Here is a 12,558-nt window from a genome sequence, read left to right as displayed (position 1 = left end):
CACAGCTGTTACAGCTGTGGCAGAGAAGAATGATTTGTCTTCTATATGTTCTCAATGGGGTCGGCGCTGCTGCCGCCGGCCCCATTGAGCGCATATACAGAAGCGAACAGGAATCGCAGATCGCAGATAGGTGCGATCTGCGATTTTTTGTTCTATAATTTATCGGACGAGCGCATAAAAAGCGCTCATGTGTCCGATACCATTGCAAAGCAATGGTTTTAAAAAATCGCCGGACGCATGCGCATGCGCAAATCGCGGCAAAAAACGCCCGTCTGACTAAGCCCTTAGCTTTTTTTTTTTAATTATGAAAAATTGACGATTAATGAGCTGTGGTATAATAACCAGAGAGGTGCTGTTTCTGGGTAAGTTGAGTGATAGCTAATGGATGTCCAAAATTAATATGTGATGATGTGATGATTACTCTTCAGTCGCATCCGACCTTCGGTCACTCTATGGATCAATGTTCTCCATGCATTCCTGTCTTTCACAGCTTCTTTCAGTTAAGCAATTGACATGTTTGTGACCTTGATTGTATCCAGTCATCTTGTTCTTTGTCGTCCTGATCTTCTCTTCCCACTGACCTTGCCAAGCATCAGTACTGTTTCCAATGAGTTAGCGTTAGAGATGAGCGAGCACCAAAATGCTCGGGTGCTCGTTACTCGGGACGAAATTATCGCGATGCTCGAGGGTTCGTTTCGAGTAACGAACCCCATTGAAGTCAATGGGCGACTCGAGCATTTTTGTATATCGCCGATGCTCGCTTAGGTTTCCATTTGTGAAAATCTGGGCAATTCAAGAAAATGATGGGAACGACACAGCAACGGATAGGGCAGGCGAGGGGCTACATGCTGGGCTGCATCTCAAGTTCCCAGGTCCCACTATTAAGCCACAATAGCAGCAAGAGTGGGCCCCCCCCCAACAACTTTTACTTCTGAAAAGCCCTCATTAGCAATGCATACCTTAGCTAAGCACCACACTACCTCCAACAAAGCACAATCACTGCCTGCATGACACTCCACTGCCACTTCTCCTGGGTTACATGCTGCCCAACCCCCCCCCCCCCCGCCCCCTCCGCACGACCCAGTGTCCACAGCGCACACCAAACTGTCCCTGCGCAGCCTTCAGCTGCCCTCATGCCACGCCACCCTCATGTCTATTTATAAGTGCGTCTGCCATGAGGAGGAACCGCAGGCACACACTGCAGAGGGTTGGCACGGCTAGGCAGCGACCCTCTTTAAAAGGGGTGGGGCGATAGCCCACAATGCTGTACAGAAGCAATGAGAAATATAATCCTGTGCCACCGCCATCAGGAGCTGCACACGTGGGCATAGCAATGGGGAACCTATGTGCCACACACTATTCATTCTGTCAAGGTGTCTGCATGCCCCAGTCAGACCGCGGTTTTTTATAAATAGTCACAGGCAGGTACAACTCCGCAATAAGAATTCCGTGTGCAACCACAGCATGGGTGGCTCCCTGGAACCCACCGGCTATACATAAATGTATCCCATTGCAGTGTCCATCACAGCTGAGGTAACGTCCGATTAAATGCAGGTGGGCTTCGGCCCACACTGCATGCCCCAGTCAGACTGGGGTTCGTTAGAAGTGGACACATGCAGTTACAACTCCGTGTGGACCCACAGCATGGGTGGGTGCCAGGAAGCCACCGGCGGTACATAAATATATCCCATTGCATTGCCCATCACAGCTGAGGTTATGTCATGTTTAATGCAAGTGGGCTTCGGCCCACACTGCATGCCCCAGTCAGACTGGGGCTCTTTAGAAGTGGACACATGTAGTTACAACTCCGTGTGGACCCACGGCATGGGTGGCTCCCTGGAACCCACCGGCGGTACATAAATATATCCCATTGCAGTGCCCAACACAGCTGATGTAACATCAGCTTTTATGCAGGTGGGCAAAAAATTAATTGGATTACACTGCAGGCGAGAGCCCCCAAAAATTGGTGTACCAACAGTACTAATGTACGTCCGAAAAATTGCCCATGCCCAACCAAGAGGGCAGGTGAAACCCATTAATCACTTTGGTTAATGTGGCTTAATTGGTAACTAGGCCTGGAGGCAGCCCAGTTAAAATAAAAATTGGTTCAGGTGAAAGTTTCAACGCTTTAATGAGCATTGAAACGTATAAAAATTGTTTACAAAAATTATATAACTAAGCCTTGTGGGCCTAAGAAAAATTGCCCGTTCGGCGTGATTACGTGAGGTTTCAGAAGGAGGAGCAGGAGGAGGAGGATGAATATTATACACAGATTGATGAAGCTAAAAGGTCCACGTTTTTGATGGTGATAGAGAACAATGCTTCCATCAGCGGGTGCAGCCTACGTATTGTTTAGGTATCGCTGCTGTCCGCTGGTGGAGAAGAGAAGTCTGGGGAAATCCAGGCTTTGTTCATCTTGATGAGTGTAAGCCTGTCGGCACTGTTGGTTGACCGGCGGGTACGCTTATCTGTGATGATTCCCCCAGCCGAACTAAACACCCTCTCTGACAAGACGCTAGCCGCAGGACAAGCAAGCACCTCCAGGGCATACAGCGCGAGTTCAGGCCACGTGTCCAGCTTCGACACCCAGTAGTTGTAGGGGGCAGAGGCGTCACCGAGGACGGTCGTGCGATCGACTACGTACTCCCTCACCATCCTTTTACAGTGCTCCCGCCGACTCAGCCTTGACTGGGGAGCCGTGACACAGTCTTGCTGGGGAGCCAGAAAGCTGTCAAAGGCCTTAGGGAGTGTTCCCCTGCCTGTGCTGTACATGCTGCCTAATCTCTGCGCCTCCCCTGCTACCTGGCCCTTGGAACTGCGCCTTCGGCCACTAGCGCTGTCGGATGGGAATTTTACCATCAGTTTGTCCGCCAGGGTCCTGTGGTATAGCATCGCTCTCGAACCCCTTTCCTCTTCAGGTATGAGAGTGGAAAGGTTCTCCTTATACCATGGGTCGAGCAGTGTGTACACCCAGTAATCCGTAGTGGCCAGAATGCGTGTAACGCGAGGGTCTCGAGAAAGGCATCCTAACATGAAGTCAGCCATGTGTGCCAGGGTACCTGTACGCAACACATGGCTGTCCTCACTAGGAAGATTACTTTCAGGATCCTCCTTCTCCTCCTCCTCAGGCCATACACGCTGAAAGGATGACAGGCAAGCAGCATGGGTACCCTCAGCAGTGGGCCAAGCTGTCTCTTCCCCCTCCTCCTCATCCTCCTCATGCTCCTCCTCCTCCTCCTCAACGCGCTGAGATATAGATATGAGGTTGCTCTGACTATCCAGCGACATACTGTCTTCCCCCGCCTCTGTTTCCGAGCGCAAAGCGTCTGCCTTTATGCTTTGCAGGGAACTTCTCAAGAGGCATAGCAGAGGAATGGTGACGCTAATGATTGCAGCATTGCCGCTCACCATCTGGGTAGACTCCTCAAAGTTTCCAAGGACCTGGCAGATGTCTGCCAACCAGGCCCACTCTTCTGTAAAGAATTGAGGAGGCTGACTCCCACTGCGCCGCCCATGTTGGGGTTGGTATTCCACTATAGCTCTACGCTGCTCATAGAGCCTGGCCAACATGTGGAGCGTAGAGTTCCACCGTGTGGGCACGTCGCACAGCAGTCGGTGCACTGGCAGATGAAACCGATGTTGCAGGGTGCGCAGGGTGGCAGCGTCCGTGTGGGACTTGCGGAAATGTGCGCAGAGCCGGCGCGCCTTTACGAGCAGGTCTGACAAGCGTGGGTAGCTTTTCAGAAAGCGCTGAACCACCAAATTAAAGACGTGGGCCAGGCATGACATGTGCGTGAGGCTGCCGAGCTGCAGAGCCGCCACCAGGTTACGGCCGTTGTCACACACGACCATGCCCGGTTGGAGGCTCAGCAGCGCAAGCCAGTGGTCAGTCTGCTCAGTCAGACCCTGCAGCAGTTCGTGGGCCGTGTGCCTCTTATCTCCTAAGCTGAGTAGTTTCAGCACGGCCTGCTGACGCTTGCCCACCACTGTGCTGCCACGCCGCGCGACACCGACTGCTGCTGACACATCTTGATTGCGAGACAAAGGTTGCGGAGGAGGAGGAGGAGGGTGGTTTAGTGGAGGAAGCATACACCGCCGCAGATACCACCACCGAGCTGGGGCCCGCAATTCTGGGGATGGGTAGGACGTGAGCGGTCTCAGGCTCTGACTCTGTCCCAGCCTCCACTAAATTCACCCAATGTGCCGTCAGGGAGATATAGTGGCCCTGCCCGCCTGTGCTTGTCCACGTGTCTGTTGTTAAGTGGACCTTGGCAGTAACCGCGTTGGTGAGGGCGCGTACAATGTTGCGGGAGACGTGGTCGTGCAGGGCTGGGACGGCACATCGGGAAAAGTAGTGGCGACTGGGAACTGAGTAGCGCGGGGCCGCCGCCGCCATCATGCTTTTGAAAGCCTCCGTTTCCACAAGCCTATACGGCAGCATCTCCAGGCTGATAAATTTGGCTATGTGCACGTTTAACGCTTGAGCGTGCGGGTGCGTGGCAGCGTACTTGCGCTTGCGCTCCAACACCTGCGCTAGCGACGGCTGGACGGAGCGCTGACAGACATTGGTGGATGGGGCCGAGGACAGCAGAGGTGAGGGTGTGGGTGCAGGCCAGGAGACGGTAGTGCCTGTGTCCTGAGAGGGGGGTTGGATCTCAGTGGCAGGTTGGGGCACAGGGGGAGAGGCAGCGGTGCAAACCGGAGGCGGTGAACGGCCTTCGCCCCACCTTGTGGTGTGCTTGGCCATCATATGTCTGCGCATGCTGGTGGTGGTGAGGCTGGTGGTGGTGGCTCCCCGGCTGATCTTGGCGCGACACAGGTTGCACACCACTGTTCGTCGGTCGTCTGCACTCTCAGTGAAAAACTGCCAGACCTTTGAGCACCTCGGCCTCTGCAAGGTGGCATGGCGCGAGGGGGCGCTTTGAGAAACAGTTGGTGGATTATTCGGTCTGGCCCTGCCTCTACCCCTGGACACCGCACTGCCTCTTGCAACCTGCCCTGCTGCTGCCCTTGCCTCCCCCTCTGAAGACCTGTCCTCAGTAGGCGTAGCAAACCAGGTGGGGTCAGTCACCTCATCGTCCTGCTGCTCTTCCTCCGAATCCTCTGTGCGCTCCTCCCTCGGACTTACTGCCCTTACTACTACCTCACTGATAGACAACTGTGTCTCATCGTCATTGTCCTCCTCACCCACTGAAAGGTCTTGAGACAGTTGCCGGAAGTCCCCAGCCTCATCCCCCGGACCCCGGGAACTTTCCAAAGGTTGGGCATCGGTCACGACAAACTCCTCCAGTGGGAGAGGATTCGGAACCCTTGCTGCCCATTCTGGGCAGGGGCCCGGGAACAGTTCCTGGGAGTCTGCCTGCTCCTCAGAATGTGTGATTGTAATGGAGTGAGGAGGCTGGGAGGAAGGAGGAGCAGCAGCCAGAGGATTCAGTGTTGCAGCAGTGGACGGCGCAGAACTCTGGGTGTTCGATAGATTGCTGGATGCACTTTCTGCCATCCACGACAGGACCTGCTCACACTGCTCATTTTCTAATAAAGGTCTACCGCGTGGACCCATTAATTGTGAGATGAATGTGGAGACGCCAGAAACGTGCCTCTCTCCTAATCCCGCAGCAGTCGGCTGCGATACACCTGGATCAGGAACTTGGCCTGTACCCACACCCTGACTTGGGCCTCCGCGTCCTCGATCACGTCCACGTCCTCTAGGCCTACCCCTACCCCTCAGCATGGTGGATTACCAGTAGTGCAGAAATAGAACGCTGTAATTAAATGTGCCGCTTATTGGCCTGTGGGTGGAGGCTGACTTCGCTTACGGAACGCCAGGAAATAATTTTGCGCAAGCCTGCTGTAACACTTAGCTGGCTGCATATGAATTAGGAGGACAACTACACCCAGCACAGACCCAGTACACTGAGGACAGTCACAGGCAGCCCAAATAGATTTTTTTTCCCAAATGTTTTTGGAAAGGCCCACTGCCTATATTCAATAAATATATGTCTTCTGTCCCTGCCTCACCACCACTACTGGCCCTGGAGTATGTATAATTACTGCAGGGCGCAATGCTCTGCACGGTCGATATAGAAAAAAAAAAAAAAGTGCAACACTGCAAAAAGCAGCCTCCACACTACTGCACACGGTTAGATGTGGCCCTAAGAAGGACCGTTGGGGTTCTTGAAGCCTAAAATACTCCTAACACTCTCCCTATAGCAGCTCCGGCACCAACAGCACTTTCCCTCCTCTATGTCAGAATAAATCTGTGGCGAGCCGCGAGATGGGCCGATTTTTATACTCGGGTGACACCTGATCTCGCCAGCCACTCACTGCAGGGGGGTGGTATAGGGCTTGAACGTCGCAGGGGGAAGTTGTAATGCCTTCCCTGTCTTTCTATTGGCCAGAAAAGCGCGCTAACGTCTCAGAGATGAAAGTGAAAGTAACCCGAACATCGCGTGGTACTCGTCACGAGTAACGAGCATCTCGAACGAGTATCAAGCTTGACGAGTACGTTCACTCATCTCTAGTTAGCGTGCATCACGTGGCCAAAAAAGAGAGCCGCTGTTTGATGATTTTGCCCTCTAGTGATATTTTCAGGTTGACGCAATCTAACACTACATTGTTCATTGTCATGGCAGTCCAAGGTATCCGTAACATTCTCCTCCAGCACCGTAGTTTGAGCACATTAATTTTCCTTCTGTCTGTTTTACTGAGCGTCCAACTTTTGCAACAATACCCAGTTACGGGAAAGACAATTGCATTGACCAGTCTGGTTTTTATTACAATGCTAATGTCCTTGCTTTTCAGGATCCTTTCCATATAATATAGTTACCATATAAGGTTGTCACTCAGTGTCCTTGAACAAAATTCTATAGAGGTATGCAGTGATACCCATATGTATCTGCATATTTTGTATAATGCTATTATTGTGCCAATTATTTGCTAAGGACTTGAGAAAAGCTGGATGACATGGTAGTCATAGTAACTGTCACTTAAATTTCTTAGAAAAGAATACAACTAAGAAATGACTGAATACAATTGTAAACTAATTGACAGATATTGGGTTAACTTCCTGAGTGACCAAGTATCAGTACAGATATAACAGCTGGACTTGTCATTTGGCACACTCTCTGTGCTATGGGGTCCCAGTATGTTATTAGACAATGTTGATCAAGTGACAAGTCATTACACAAAACGGAGTCATGCTGGTATCGGGAAAGAAAGAATTCTAGCAGTGAGTATGTGATAAAGCTTTTGTATCTGGAAGAACAGTGACCAGCCGGCCTTTGCTCTTAGAATAGTTGTGTGGCCTCAGAGTCAGACCTGCAGCAATCAGACTCAAATCCAGTGGTTATGTCATAGAAAAAGTCCTTAGTCTGAAAATACCTTTAAAGATTAGGAGGCACTTACATTTTCAAAAAAAGTCATCTTCAAGATTTGCTGCCGCTTAATAACCTCCAATATTCCTTTTACAGAAATGAAATCATACCTTCAATAAAGTGATCTTAGCCAACTGAATAAGCTCTTATGGAGCTACTGGTGAGCCAGAAAGACTTGTAAAGAGGCCGTGCACTATGTATACAGCCCATGCATGACTTTTGCTCATCAGTTGCCACTTTAGGTCAGGGCTATGTGGCAACATACTATATCACTTGCGATATTTTGCAATGCAACCTAATGCAAGATTACACCACAATTTCACACATGATATTTTTTAAATTCAATTGTGGTGTCTATGGAAAAACACAACTATAATTGTGAATTTATGCATCGCATTACATGTGCACGTCATTTTGCGTGCTGCTAGCAGAATAAGCTTCTATTAGGAACCAATAGGTTCCTATAAAAGCGTTCACATGAGAGAATGTTAGTCGCGCGAAACGGCCTGCACCTAACAAAGATAGGGCATGCGAGTGCAGGTCATATGTAGCTCTGTGGTGCGCACAAAAGATGTTTGCTGCATGCTTTCCATAGGCTCCTATGGGATCCTTGAAAGCACACAGCTCGCACCTAGGATCATGTGAACTGGCTACTTCGAGTAGCTGTAAGCAGCCCGTTAACGCAATTTTTACAGTTCCTATAGCCGTGATCTTTTTGCAAAGATATGCAAAACCTTTACGGAGTTACTCTATGTTAAAGTGGCACATGTCAGATTCCCAAAATTTGGCCTGGTCGTTAAGGCACAAACAGGTTTGGTCGCTAAGGAGTTAAGTTCTAACCCAATTGTGAATACGTAAAGCAGATCTTACAGATGACAACTCTTTTGTCATCATGTGTGGTTTTTCAGATTGCCCAGACCTAGCTGTGGGCCTGATGTTGATGCTACTGTGACTAGTAGTACATGAAGGTGATACCATTGCCCTTTTGTTTTTATGCAACACTCTGCTAGCTGCCTTGGCAGGGTGCTGACACACAGCATCCGTCTTTTCCTTCTTTAGGCCTAATGTCCACGGGGAAAATCAGGCCCGCTCCGGATTCTCCATGTAGAATCTGCAGCGGGTCCCTCCTGCCCCGCGGACATGAGGGCTGAAAATAGGAATAAATAAGAATAAACTCACCTCCCACCCGCTCCGTTTCTTCTCTTCGCTGCAGCGTCATCTTCTCTCGTCGCGGCCGGATCTTCTTTCTTCGGCTCGGCGGATGTGCATGATGACGTCGGTGACGTGCCCCGCGCATGCGCCGGGCCGAAGCAAAATGATCCGGCCGCGACTGAGAGAAGATGGCGCCGCGGCGAAGAGAAGAACCGGAGCGTGTGAGTAAAATCAGATTTTTGTGTCCCGCCGGATCCGGACGGCTTCCATAGGCTTCAATAGAAGCCCGCGGGAGCCGTCCCCGCGGGAGACCCGCATGAAAATGGAGCATGGTCCAGATTTTTTCATGCTCCATTTTTTTTAAAATCCCTTTTATTGACGATCCGCGGGTATTTATCTACCCGTGGGTGGTCAATGCATCCCTATGGGGTGCGGATCCGCGGGCAGGAGAAGAGTTAAAATCTGCTGCGGATTTTAATTCTTATTTTGCCCGTGGACATGAGCCCTTAGCTGTGAGGTGCTACGATGACTCAACCAGCCTCTTCATGTAAGATCAAATACTTCCACCTACTCTTCCTCTTCATTGTTCCTCTATTCCTGAGTGGAATCTATGTCACAGTGAGCACCAGGAGCTGGCACCTTCGTTTCCACATCTCCCTTAGTACACACTACCTGTGGAGAGCTACCCATGTGCACTGACCCGCCCTCATCCTCTGCTTCGGAGTAAAAAACAGGTTGGCCATCAATGCATTCAATGTCTTGGTTTTCTCCCTCTGGTTGTTTGGACTGCCCATTGACATCCATCTGGCTCATGCACTTCTCAAGCAGATTAAAAACTGATCGTTTAGTGTTTCACATAGGAATATGAAACACTGAATGAGAAGTGAACAAGAACAGCATGACTCTCACTGAGGGTGGACACCCACTGGCGTTTTTTTCTCCACTGCGATGCGATAGTAAAGTTAAAGTCTCGCATTGCAGTGCAAGAAAAAAATCGGCATGACGCCGGGATATCGGCATCACGCCGGCATATCGCCAGTCTTTTCAATGGGGCCAATAAATGAATAGCTAAGGGCTATGTGTGATTGGCTGAGGGCTCAGCCAATAGCTAAGCAATAGCTGCTATTGGCTGAGCCCTCAGCCAATCTGCACAACCCTTTCAGGAGGCGGGGATTTTTAAATCCCCGACTGCTGAAAGAGCTTTATAGCAGTGCCGGGGAGCCAGCAGGAGGATGCGGCTGAGCGCAGGAGAGGTGAGTATAATTTTTTTACACACTTTTGGCTGCACAAATTCAAACGAGCTGGTGTTGATGTCAACAGCTCGTTCGCTCAGGCAAATGAGAATCATGAGGTTCTCATTGTGTCTAAAAGGAGTATGAGGGCTCTTTCCCACGAGCGGATATATGGCGAAGGCGTTTTTATGTTTTCACGCCTGCTCCGTATAAACACCTGAATTGGCGTTTTTCCACGTTCACGGCCAGCGTTTTCTGGACCATTCACACGACCGCGAGTGCCACACCCCGGAAAACCCTCGCTCTGCCAAAAAACTCAAGATACCTTCCAATGCCTATGTAGAGGCAGGCACCTGTAAGCTCTTTGCAGATTTGGATGCTGCAAAAATGGCTCCCCCTCCCTTCTCCCATAGAAGTCTATAGGATCCGCCGGCATATATTGGCCCAAAAGATAGTTCCAAAACTATATTTAGCGGAGCGTATATGCGCCAGCCATGTATATGTTCTATTTTTCATGCTGCCGGCATATTTACGTGCCATATATTCGCCCATGTGAACGGCTGCATTGGAAACTGATGCTTCACATGGGTACCATATATGCGCCTGGATGTGAAAACGTGGCGTATATGCGCTTGTGGGAATAAAGCCTCATATATTCATCCTAAGTAGTTCAAGACAATGCCGAACTGGAATGTTAGAGTGGTGATTGTCCTTCCTGCAAAGGGCTATATTAAGGCCTTGAGGGCGCTTTTGTTTTCATTTTCAGTTTTTCCTACTTAGGGCGCCCACCCACAGGCGTTTGCGATTTTCGTGCGTGAAAAACGCCGCGTTTTCGTGGCGTTTTTCGCGCGTTTTTTGCCGCGTTTTCGCTGCGTTTTCGCGGCTTTTCCATTAATTTCCATTGACTTTCATGGGTGCATTAGGAGAAAAAAAGGACACATATGCAACTGACAGTTCCTATGTTAAAAAACGCAACGCAACGCAAAACGCCAGTGGACAGGAGTACATTCAATTCTAATGGCTCTGCAGGAAAAACGCAAAGAAAAAAAAATCGCCAGAGGGTGGGCGCCCTTACTTTTAAAAAATCATAACTTTCCCATTTACATAGCTACATGAGGGCTATTTTTTGCTAGACAAGTTGTATCTTTCAATCATTTCATTTAATGTACTGCATAATTTACTGGAAAACCTTTAAAAGTTTTTTAAGTGGAGTGAAATGGAAAGCTAACACAATTCTGCCATCTTTGGAGGGTATGTCTTGTTTTCACAGCATACACATTGCAGCAAAAATGACATAACATTATTCTGTGGCACAGTATGATTACGGAAATACAAAATTTATATAGCTTTACTTTTGCTATACTGCTTTTAAAAAATAAAATACGTTTGGAAAAAAATTACATTATTTTCTGCCACCACAATCAACAGCCATAACTTTTTTATTTTTTGTCAATATAGTTGTGAGAGCTCATTTTTGCGGGATATCCTTTAGTTTCTAGTGATACAATTTTGGTGTTCGAATGACCTTTCGATTGCGTTTTTGTTACATTTTTTTGAAGACGGCATGACCAAAAATCCACAATTTTGACGTTGTGTATTTTTTTTTCTGACAACATTCACCATGTAAGATAAATAATGTGTTACTTTGATGGATTGGGTATAGGCTGAAGAAAATTCCTGACACACTATATGGAGGACCAAGGTTGTATTAAGTAAGCATCTTTATTGTTAGAAGGCAGAAGGCAACTGGACCGGAACCTTCGTCCAGCTGTTTACAAAGTAATACAAGAAACAGGCAGATTTTAAAAGCCTGCAGCTCAAAGCAGTGGGTGATATTAGAGAGTCACATGATCAATACCAGATAGCACAATGAAAGCAATGCCAATAATGAAATTAATAAAGAGATTAAAAAAAAACACACCTGGGAAAGAAAAGGCATTTTGCCATAAAGGAGAAAGAATACAAAGTGGTAGAACTGCTCAAGCCATTAACAGTGAAGTAATGATTAACACCATAAGCAAACTATAATAAAATAATTAGCACTGAATTAATTCTCCAATTATTCAGAAAGGAATACCTATAAACACAATTTATAGTATGAACTGCAGTATGGAAACAGTGGAAGTAATAGCTGCGCCATTTCACAAGGCTGGTAAGCTGAATAGGTGATGGTGAGCAGCATGATTACGGGAGAAACAGCTGTAATAAATAAATAGGAGAACAATAGAGATGAGCGAGCACCAAAATGCTCGGGTGCTCGTTACTCGGGACGAAATTATCGCGATGCTCGAGGGTTCGTTTCGAGTAACGAACCCCATTGAAGTCAATGGGCGACCCAAGCATTTTTGTATATCGCCGATGCTCGCTAAGGTTTTCATTTGTGAAAATCGGGGCAATTCAAGAAAGTGATGGGAATGACACAGCAACGGATAGGGCAGGCGAGGGGCTACATGTTGGGCTGCATCTCAAGTTCCCAGGTCCCACTATTAAGCCACAATAGCGGCAAGAGTGCCCCCCCGCACTGTCAGCATAAAGATCGTTCTCCTCTGCCATAGCTGTAACAGCTGTGGCAGAGAAGAACGATGTTAGCCCATTGAATTCAATGGAGCCAGCAATACAGCAGGTTCCACTGAAAGCAATGGGCTGCCGGCGTGCGCGGGATGAATTGTCGGGAACGGCTCTGCAATTCATCCAGAAATGTGTTACAATAAAAATATATACCGTATATACCGGAGTATAAGGCGACGGGGCGTATAAGACGACCCCCCAACTGTCACCTTATACGCCGGGAATACAGCGGA

The sequence above is a fragment of the Eleutherodactylus coqui genome, chromosome 3 (assembly GCF_035609145.1).
Source record: "Eleutherodactylus coqui strain aEleCoq1 chromosome 3, aEleCoq1.hap1, whole genome shotgun sequence".
Lineage (NCBI taxonomy): Eukaryota > Metazoa > Chordata > Amphibia > Anura > Eleutherodactylidae > Eleutherodactylus > Eleutherodactylus coqui.
The sequence above is the reverse complement of the archived record's forward strand: the minus strand, read 5'-3'. Positions refer to the sequence as shown.